The sequence below is a fragment of the Pinus tabuliformis genome, chromosome 9 (assembly GCF_031772625.1).
Source record: "Pinus tabuliformis cultivar Carrire ecotype Pingquan chromosome 9, CPIR1, whole genome shotgun sequence".
Taxonomy (NCBI): Eukaryota; Viridiplantae; Streptophyta; class Pinopsida; order Pinales; family Pinaceae; genus Pinus; species Pinus tabuliformis.
This window is the reverse complement of record NC_142307.1, coordinates 1,628,974,169-1,628,984,776: the sequence shown is the minus strand read 5'-3', so window position 1 is coordinate 1,628,984,776 and position 10,608 is coordinate 1,628,974,169.

The window sequence follows — 10,608 nt, the reverse complement described above, 5'->3', positions numbered from 1 at the left end:
CTATCTAATCAAAACAAGGTGTCAACTTGTCATGAATAGGCTTAGAAACTGCAGTGAAACAATCAATAAAAAGATGAATTCTTTAGACTTGATTCTTGAGGAAACCCTAGGCCAAGCAAACTACAGAATTAGAGTTTGATTTCATTTTGTTACAGGTATGATTACAGTTGAAGGAGCGAGGACCTAGTCTTCTTAAAAAAAGGTGTTTATATTGAAAAGTTTTTAAGTATTTTGTTTCTGAGCTAAAACCAAGTTGTCTTGAATCGAATGTCCTGGAGCTCTATCTCTCTGGGCGGACTATATATAAATGTATTGGGCTGGATATAGGCTACCATCATTGACATATTTGCGTTATCAAATAAACCAAGGAGTCAACCAAACGAGATTACATTCTATAGAGTCAGCAGATCTTTCAAACTCTAAAGGAAAACCTTAAAACGCTTCAAACAACGATGAAATGAAGGGGAGTCTAGCATTGATCTGAACTAGAATTTGCAATCGGAGATCCTTATGAACATACCACGTTTATGAAAATGGTATGTAAGAAACTATCTTCTGAGTGCTATGGTCCCTTTGCAATCCTTCAACAAGTTGAATGAGTAGCCTATTCTCTACAATTACTAGAAAGCGTCAAGGTACATAGTTTCATGAGATTTACCTCCCCTTGATGAGGAAGGAAAATTGATCCTGATAGATGAGGATATCCTGGTTTCCAAAGATGAAAGGTTAAGAAACAGGGTTCTTAAAAATATCTGGTGCACTGCAAAGATCTGCCAGTTGAAGATGCCTCTTGGATGGAACCTAACAGCTGCCAACATCCTTCATTGTTTACATTGATACAAACACATTCAAGAGAGCTAGACTTCCAATGAACTCAATTCGTCTCACAAGCAAAACCAGAGCCAAATAAATGGTAATTTGAATTTACTCATGAAATTTCATGGTATGACATGTTAGTCAAAGGAATTTGTTTTCGTTGATTTAGAGGATTTTATTAGCCAGCTCATCCAAGAAGTTCAAACCTCTTGTCTAAGATCAAAAGTAATAGTTTTTGGTCAAATTAAAGCTAGAATTTAATATGTGGTTCTAGAATCGAACATGGCTGCATGCATTCAAAAACAATGGTTTCTCTAAAATTAAATCTAGAGGTGTGGAACTTGAATCCAATGTAGTTGCAAGAGTTCAAAAACAAGACTTTTCCTAAACCTAGAGCTAGAATTGTGGAGCTTGAATGCAACATCGTACTTATGTCTTTCAGCTCGTTTCTTGGAAACAACTGTGTTATACAGAAAAATTTTGGTCTAGCTGAACCAACACTATATTCATTCAAGATTAGTTTGTCTTTACAATTGGGAGTGGCTCACCTGAAAGCTTTGGTTATTCTGTTTATTGTGTATGTGATTGGAAGTTTAGTCTTAAATTTCTTCAATTTTTCACTCTAAATTGTCTTCCCAAGCTTTTTAGTTCATAAACAAGTACTCAACATTCCATCTTTCCTATGAGATTTTAAGGAAAATATATTGTGTGAATGTCTGTTGGATGGATGCTTTGTTTGTCCAACTTAGTTAGAAAAAAAAACGTAGATCTGAAAAGGTTTGAAAACACAATATAGTTTAACTTTGGATTGTTAAGTGCACAAGCGCAAATGATACTTCCCTTCATCCAGTGGAAACTATCTAAATAAAGGATAAAATTATACAGTAACCTGATACTGATTCTCATACAAACATCCCTCACAACCTTGAGACTTAGTTCAATCTCTAAAAGGGATCATCATTCTAAATTTAACACATTGGAAAATGGAAATGAGTGATGCCAATGAAAATTTTCATTGATCTTATACAGGCTAACGAGGTTCATTAATTTATAGGTCAATGGAGAGGTGACCATATTTCTTTAGTGCAGATGATAAGCTTAATCTGAAAATGAGGAACCCTTTCATGCAATACAGAGCATTCTCTACTTTTTCATAAATTTTCAATCTCATCTAGTGTTCTGATTTTCTACAGAAGGAAAGTTTATGGTTATACTAATGTATAATAGTTTCGACAATGTTTTCAGTTCCTAACTTAAACTATTAAAAGGTGTTGGTTTTACAGCCTTCCCTTGTCAGTCTGTTCTACCTAGATACTTGCAATAATGTTTGCGAAAGTCCTATAGCAGTGGAGTAACTTGTACTTTACTGTAATTAAAGGAAAAGGACATAGCTGTGGCTGCAAGGAAGCTTATAGAGTGCCAGGAAACCATACTTGTTCTTAGTAAGCAGTTGAAGGCCCTTGCTTGCCCAGTGGACGCCATGGAATTTCCATACGAGGAAGAAAAGGTATAGTCAGGAAAAGGTACATCTTTCACTCTAGGGTGAGATATGTTTTGCTAATAAGAACCAGTTGAGACTAGATATTCAAACCATGCTGACGAGAGCCTGACAAATTGTCAATTTTTCTATGGCAGAGAGCTGAAAGGGACCAAAGATATGAACTGGATGCTCCTTGGAGTCCTCGTAGCCAAAGTTCTTCATGGTCATCATAACCTGAGAATATCAGCACAGCAAATGGCAGAGGACGTGCTAGTGAGTGGACTAGTGAATCTGGCCTTGCTACTTCTAATCTATATAAAGTGAACATACCAGATTCACCAATTGTAGATTATTTGGATGGACGTTTAACAATGCATACCTACTCTGATACGAAAGAAAGCTCGCCAGCAGGGCCTCGAGTGAAATCTAAACAATAGAGAAATAAGTTCACATGTTTCTCATGAGGAAGTGAATTCCCAAAGTCTGTCAAAACATATGGAGGGGAGTCACCTATATCTTCTTCATCATCATCTTCTTTAGCATCCACTTTCTTTTCAAAGTCATGGGAGTAGCTTATGTAAGCACTTTCATGTGCCAGAAGAAGTCACTAAATGGATAAGCAAGGAATTGGGAAAATTACAGCCCGTTTTGCCAGCAAAGAGCATAAATGTCACTTTAATTCATTCTAGCATGGCTTGTGATGTGGCTATTGAGCGGACATTTTACTGCAGGCCCTCTTAGTTGGCATAATCTAAGGATTAACTAAATCACCACCACTTTGCTGGCATTTGGTGATTTGATAGAATTGGATTTCTGAATTAAAATGTTCATATTGTAGTTTCAAACATCTCGGTTAGTTCAAAATCCATAGAAATCCGGGTTTAACCTGGATTGTAGATATTCTGAAACTCAGAAAATAGATTTATATCTGTTATTATTGTATGTTGTATAATATAAGAGTACTTGTTTGTAATATTTAATGATTGCATAGCAAACACTATCTTACCAGCTTATTACGCATGCAAGGTTGTATTGCAATTCAGAATATCTACAATCCAGGTTAAACCCGGATTTCTATGGATTTTGAACTAACCGAGATGTTTGAAACTACAATATGAACATTTTAATTCAGAAATCCAATTCTATCAAATCACCAAATGCCAGCAAAGTGGTGGTGATTTAGTTAATCCTTAGATTATGCCAACTAAGAGGGCCTGCAGTAAAATGTCCAGTTTTAAAGGTACATGTCCCCTAATGAATCCTCCTCCCACTCTAAGTAGCCAGTATTCCACAAAAGTAATAAAATAACTTTCAACATGAGAGAGAGAATTCCAACCTTTAAAGTACAGAAAATTGCCAATCATACCAACAATTTCTAGGATAAGCAACTAGGTTGGCCTTTACATGATACACGCTGATATGATGCAAAGCAGACCTTAGACCCCTGCAGATTGCTATCACCACGAGCATAAACAAGAGAGCACAAAGGCTCTGAAATTCCAATGAGGCAACAACTCTAAGAACAGTAATTACACACAGCAATTCAAACAGCACGTAAGACAAAAATTTCTTCATAAAAGTGTCTCAACAGGTTTTTATATTGACTTCAACAATTTTATGGAATTGACAATACAGGCCACTATAGGTTTTCCCGTCACAATTTACAAATGGACTATAAGCCCCTTCGATTTTTCATGTGTTTTCCCTTTACAATTTACAAATGGGCAATAAGTCCCTTCAATTTTTCATATCACAAAGCTTGCTTCAAGTGCCCTCAATTTCTAAGATCACAAAGCATGCTGATCTCAGACACAGCCAGGCATACAAACTTGAATCTCAATTTCTGAAAACACATAATTAATGCTTATCTCAGAAGCAGCCAGGCATGCAAACTTGAACCTCAATTTCTGACAACACATAATTTTATGGTGTTGAGGACATCGAGATATTACCAGATGCATCACAATATGAATATATCTCAATGTGTGTAAAGTTGGCAATAATATCGCTTTAAGAAATAAAATTTGTTTTTGACAAGAAAACATCGCAATAATTTCAGAAAACCCACGAGTCCATGAAAAATGTCATGACACAATGGACATTCCGCTTTATTACTGAAAGGCTAACCGTTTTAAACTCATCTTCAAAACGAAGGGAAGGGGTTTGAGAAGGTGGGTTTCCACCATTTTTCTTTGCGCTAAGCGCACCAGAAAATTGAATATTTTCACTTGCCATTAAAACAGAGTTTATTGGGTAATCGGGATTTATTCGTATCTGCAATTTCTGTATATGTAAGTAAGGGTAACAGATTCTAACATTTCTTTTCTGATAGATTTTGCAATGTCCATCAATTTCGCATCTTCTTACCGGATTTTCAGTAAGATCTAATTTAGATTTGATTTTCCCCTCTTCTTACCGATTTAATTTAGATTTAATTAATTTATCTGCTGCATTTTTATATTTTGAATCTAGTATTACAGCTTAGTTGGAAACACTGAGAATTAAAGGTAAACTTATAAACTAGTTAAACTTCAATCAATCAAACACTAAGAGAAATAAACGTTTTTATATTTTGAATCTAGTATTACAGCTTAGTTGGAAACACTGAGAATTAAAGATGAACTTCAATCAATCAAGCACTAAGAGAAATAAACGAAGAACCAAGAAAAAACAGATCCTTTGAGGTTCATATGTTTCGTATAATATTCAAAGATTCACACACATTTCTACTAAGAGATCTACCCTTGATTTAAATTTAATTTATTTAATCTGCTGCATTTTTATATTTTGAATCTGGTATTGCAGCTTAAATGGAAACACCGAGAATGAACAAACTTATAAACTAGTTAAACCTCAATCAATCAAAGCATAAGAGAAATAAACGAAGAACCAAGAAAATTCAGATCCTTTGATGTTCAAATATTTTTTATAATACTCAAAGAATCACACCCATTTCTAGTAAGAGATCTACCATTAATTTAGATTTGTTTTATTTCATCTGCTGCATTTTTAATTGAATCTGGTATTGCAGCTTGATTGGAAACACTGAGAATTAAAGGTGAACAAACTTGTTTTAAACTTCAATTAATCAAGCACTAAGAGAAATAAACGAAGAACAAAGAAAAATCAGATCCTTTGAGGTTCATATATTTTTTATAATATTCAAAGATTCACACCCAGTGATTAACTCGCTCACTTGTCACAATATTTCCCGGCAAAAGCTTTCAAACCCATTTAAAATGGCATAAACAAGCACTGTTCCAAACTTTGATTATTCTAACAGAATCAACATCGAACTATTCCTAAAAATCCCCAAACCTAGCACCCACTACCGTTTTATCCAAAATCCACATCAAATTATCCACTTCAGTTTTGTTTTTATCAACAAATCATTAATATAGAAAGCTCACATACATGGAAACGGTATAATGATGACCATTATTTGGAACCATAACCGATATAACTAACCGGCGGGTAATTCACTCTTTCTTCACAAGTACTCGATTAAACTTCCAAACTAACTACAACTACAAATCAAGTTTAGTTAGCAGTATATTAATGGCCACAAGTTTTCAATATAAACGAAGGCTATATTCCAAAGCTGTGAATATACAGAAGTGAATGTAACAATTTTGAAGTTCCTGGTAACAGGCATTCTAATTGCAAGGCTATTGCCGCTCAATAGCCACATCACAAGCCATGCTAGAATGAATTAAAGTGACGTTTATGCTCTTTGCTGGCAAAACGGGCTGTAATTTTCCCAATTCCTTGCTTATCCATTTAGTGACTTCTTCTGGCACATGAAAGTGCTTACATAAGCTACTCCCATGACTTTGAAAAGAAAGTGGATGCTAAAGAAGATGATGATGAAGAAGATGTAGGTGACTCCCCTCCATATGTTTTGACAAACTTTGGGAATTCACTTCCTCATGAGAAACATGTGAACTTGTTTCTCTGTTGTGTAGATTTCACTGGAGACCCTGCTGGCGAGATTTCTTCCGTATCAGAGTAGGTATGCATTGTTAAACGTCCATCCAAATAAATCTACAATTGCTGAATCTGGTACATTCACTTTATATAGATCAGAAGCAGCAAGGCTAGATTCACTAGTCCACTCACTAGCACGTCCTCTGCCATTTGCTGTGTTGATATTCTCAGCTTCTGATGCCCATGAAGCACTTTTGCTACGAGGACTCCAAGGAGTATCCAGTTCATATCTTTCGTCCCTTTCAGCTCTCTGCCATAGAAAAATTGACAATTTTTCAGGCTCTCGTCAGCATGCTTTGAATCTCTAGTCTCAACTGGTTCTTATTAGAAAAACAGATCTCACCCTAGAGTGAAAGATGTACCTTTTCCTGACTATACCTTTTCTACCTCATATGGAAATTCCATGGCATCCACTGGGCAAGCAAGGGCCTTCAACTGCTTACTAAGAACAAGTATGGTTTCCTGGCACTCTGCAAGCTTCCCTGCAGCCGCAGCTATGTCCTTTTCCTGAAATTACAGTTAAGTACAAGTTACTCCACTGCTATAGGACTTTAACAAGCATTATTGCGAGTGTCTAGGCAGAATAGACTAACAACGGAAGGCTATAAAACCAACACCTCTTAATGGTTTATGTTAGGAATTGAAAACGGTGATGGAACTATTATACATTAGTATAACCATAAACTTTCCTTCTGTAGAAAATCAGAACACTAGATAAGATTGAAAATTTATGAAAAAGTAGAGAATGCTCTGTATTGCATGAAAGGGTTCCTCATTTTCAGATTAAGCTTATCATCTGCCCTAAAGAAATATGGTCACCTCTCCACTGACCCATAAATGAATGAACCTCATTAGCCTGTATAAGATCAATGGAAATTTTCATTGGCATCACTGATTTCCATTTTCCGATGTGTTAAATTTAGAATGATTATCCCTTTTAGAGATTGAACTAAGTCTTAAGGTTGTCAGGGATGTTTGTATGAGGATCAGTATCAAGTTATTGTCTAATTTTATCCTTTATTTAGATAATTTCCACTGGATGAAGGGAAGTATCATTTGTGGTTGTGCACTTAATAGTCCAAAGTTAAACTATATTGTGTTTTCAAACCTTTTCAGATCTACTTTTTTTTTCTAACTGAGTTGGACAAACAAAGCATCCATCCAGCAGACATTCACACAATATATTTTCCTTAAAATCTCATAGGAAAGATGGAATGTTGAGTACTTGTTTATGAACTAAAAAGCTTGGGAAGACAATTTAGAGTGAAAAATTGAAGAAATTTAAGACTAAACTTCCAATCACATACACAATAAACAGAATAACCAAAGCTTTCAGGTGAGCCACTCCCAATTGTAAAGACAAACTAATCTTGAATGAATATAGTGTTGGTTCAGCTAGACCAAAATTTTTCTGTATAACACAGTTGTTGCCAAGAAACGAGGTGAAAGCCATAAGTACGACGTTGCATTCAAGCTCCACAATTCTAGCTCTAGGTTTAGGAAAAGTCTTGTTTTTGAACTCTTGCAACTACATTGGATTCAAGTTCCACACCTCTAGATTTAATTTTAGAGAAACCCTTGTTTTTGAATGCATGCAGCTATGTTCGATTCTAGAACCACAAATTAAATTCTAGCTTTAATTTGACCAAAAACTATTATTTTTGATGTCAGACAAGAGGTTTGAACTTCTTGGATGAGCTCGCTAATAAAATCCTCTAAATCGACGAAAACAAAGTGCTCTGACTAACATGTCATACCATAAAATTTCATCAGTAAATTCAAATTACCATTTATTTGCCTCTGGTTTTGCTTGTGAGACGAATTGAGTTCATTGGAAGTCTGGCTCTCCTGAATGTGTTTGTATCAATGTAAGCAATGAAGAATGTTGGCAGCTGTTAGGTTCCTTCCAAGAGGCATCTTCAATGGGCATATCTTTGCACTGCACCAGATATTTTTAAGAACCCTATTTCCTAACCTTTCATCTTTGGAAACTAGGATATGCTCATCTATCAGGATGAATTTTCCTTCCTCATCAAGGGGAGGTAAATCTTATGAAACTATCAAATCCTCTGCAATTTCCTTCTTTAAATTAAAAACATGGAATGGGTTATGTACCTTGACGCTTGCTAGTAATTGTAGAGAATAGGCTACTCATTCAACTTGCTGAAGGATTGCGAAGGGACCATAATTGTAAGGCCCTCGCGACTCGGGCAGGCACGCGACGGGCGGGCGCCCCTTCACACGACGGGCGGACACCTCTTTGCACGGCAGATGAGCGGTGGGCACGACCCGGGTAGGCACGCACGGCGGGCGGGCACCCTTGCACGATGGGCGGGCGCCCCGTGCACGACGAGCCGGCGTGGTCACCCGGCGAGCGGGCGTGGGCGCGGTCACCCGATGAGTGGGTGCGGTCACCCGGCGAGCTGACATACATAGGCGGGCGCGGGCGCGGTCACCCGACGAGCGGGTGCAGTCACCCGGCGAGCTGACATACACAGGCAGGCGCGGGCGCAGTCACCCGACAAGCGGGTGCGGTCACCCGGCGAGCTGACATACACAGGCGAGCGTAGGCGCGGTCACTCGACGAGCGGGTGCGGTCACCCAACGAGTTGACATACACAGGCGGGCGCGGGTGCGGTCACCCGACGAGCGGGTGCGGTCACCCGGCGAGCTGACAACAGATGGGCGCGGGTGCGGTCACCCGACGAGCAGGTGCGGTCACCCGGCGAGCTGGAAATGCGACGAACAGCCGAGCTGGTGCGACGAAATATGTGACGAAAGACACTTAGGCCGGAATGTGGCTAAGTGTTGAGCGCATGTATTAATGCACATAAACATATATTATGGAGGCTTATACGCATATGTTAAGGAACATATAAATATAAGTGGATAATTAAAATAAAATAAAATATAATATATATATATATACGTGGGCTTATATGTAAAATGGTGGGGTCGGCCATGGGTTGTGCACCCCCCCTTAAAACATATGGAGAGCGTATATATGATGGAGGATGGAGCTCATTATCTCCATCGAACTTCGCTTGAGTTCCTTCGCATAAGGACAAGGGAAAAGTGCGAAGTCTTGAGGATATGCGCATTCCTCATGCGCATAAAGGTTAAGAAGATCTCGCATGTTTTGGATTGGTTTATGTGAAGGGTTGTCACGGTTGAGGAGGTTTTGTACACGGTATTTGTGTAGGATTGTATGAGCGTCTTGGTGACCCGTGTGGGTACCCGCTCTTGGGCAAAGGTGCACAAATGTGTATGTAGAAGGTTGTCTTATGCCTTGTTGTAAATATTTCTAAGTGTTGGCCTTGGGTTTTGCCAGGCACACTTGTATGATGTATTATTGAAGATTGTCATAATATATTGTTATCGGGCAGACTTGTTCGGGAGTTGCCCCTCCCTTTATACTTGTGTGCAATTGTTGTTGTTCTGGTTAATTGCATATTGGATAATGAATGTGTATGGGCTTCATTAAGTATAAAGGTTAATGCATTTTACTTGGTTGAGAAAAACAAACTAAGTATGTTAATGTGGAAAGGCGTAGTCCATGTGCACAAGTATTGTTAAAAAGAAAGTGTACGGTGGTGTCGCACCTTGCCGGACACGGTTGGAAGACTACCGTAGGCCTGGAGGCGTGACAGGTGGTATCAGAGCAGGTTCACAAGGTGTTGAAGCTGCTACAAACCTTTACCGAAGTAAAGGTGGTATCAGAGCTCGGTCAGAGCTGGTGAGCAAGGTTGCTCATGAAGATTTGAAGTTGATGACAGGTGTTGAGACTTGAACAAGGTTCAGGTGTTGAAGCATTTGAAGGTAGTTTCAAGACTCGGTTTGAGCAGGGTTGCTCGTGACAAAGGTTATGGAGAACAGTTTGGGTTACATAGACTTGATGGTTTATGGTAAAACCATTCAAGCTCTGGTAGACACGAAAGTTACACATAACTTTATGACTACACGGTTAGCAAAAGAGGCTGGGCTGACATCTACTATGGAGGTCAAGGCAGTGGACTCTAGAGCTAAGGTGGCAGGTTTGGTACACGATGTACCTGTGCAGATAGAAGAATGGAGAGGTCAGTTGGACTTCATAACGATGGAGATGAATGACTTCGATATGATACTTGGACGAGATTTCTTGAAGGGCAACAAGGTTATTGTTGTCCCCTTCTGTGATGAAGATGTTGCAGACTTGACTACGACGGAGGATGAACTTGAGGCTGATCAAGTTGGACCAGGATCGTGCAGTTTGTCAACATGTATGGATGAGGTCACTCACATGGAGGAGCCTCATGATGATGAAGTAAGTATTGGTACTTGTGTTT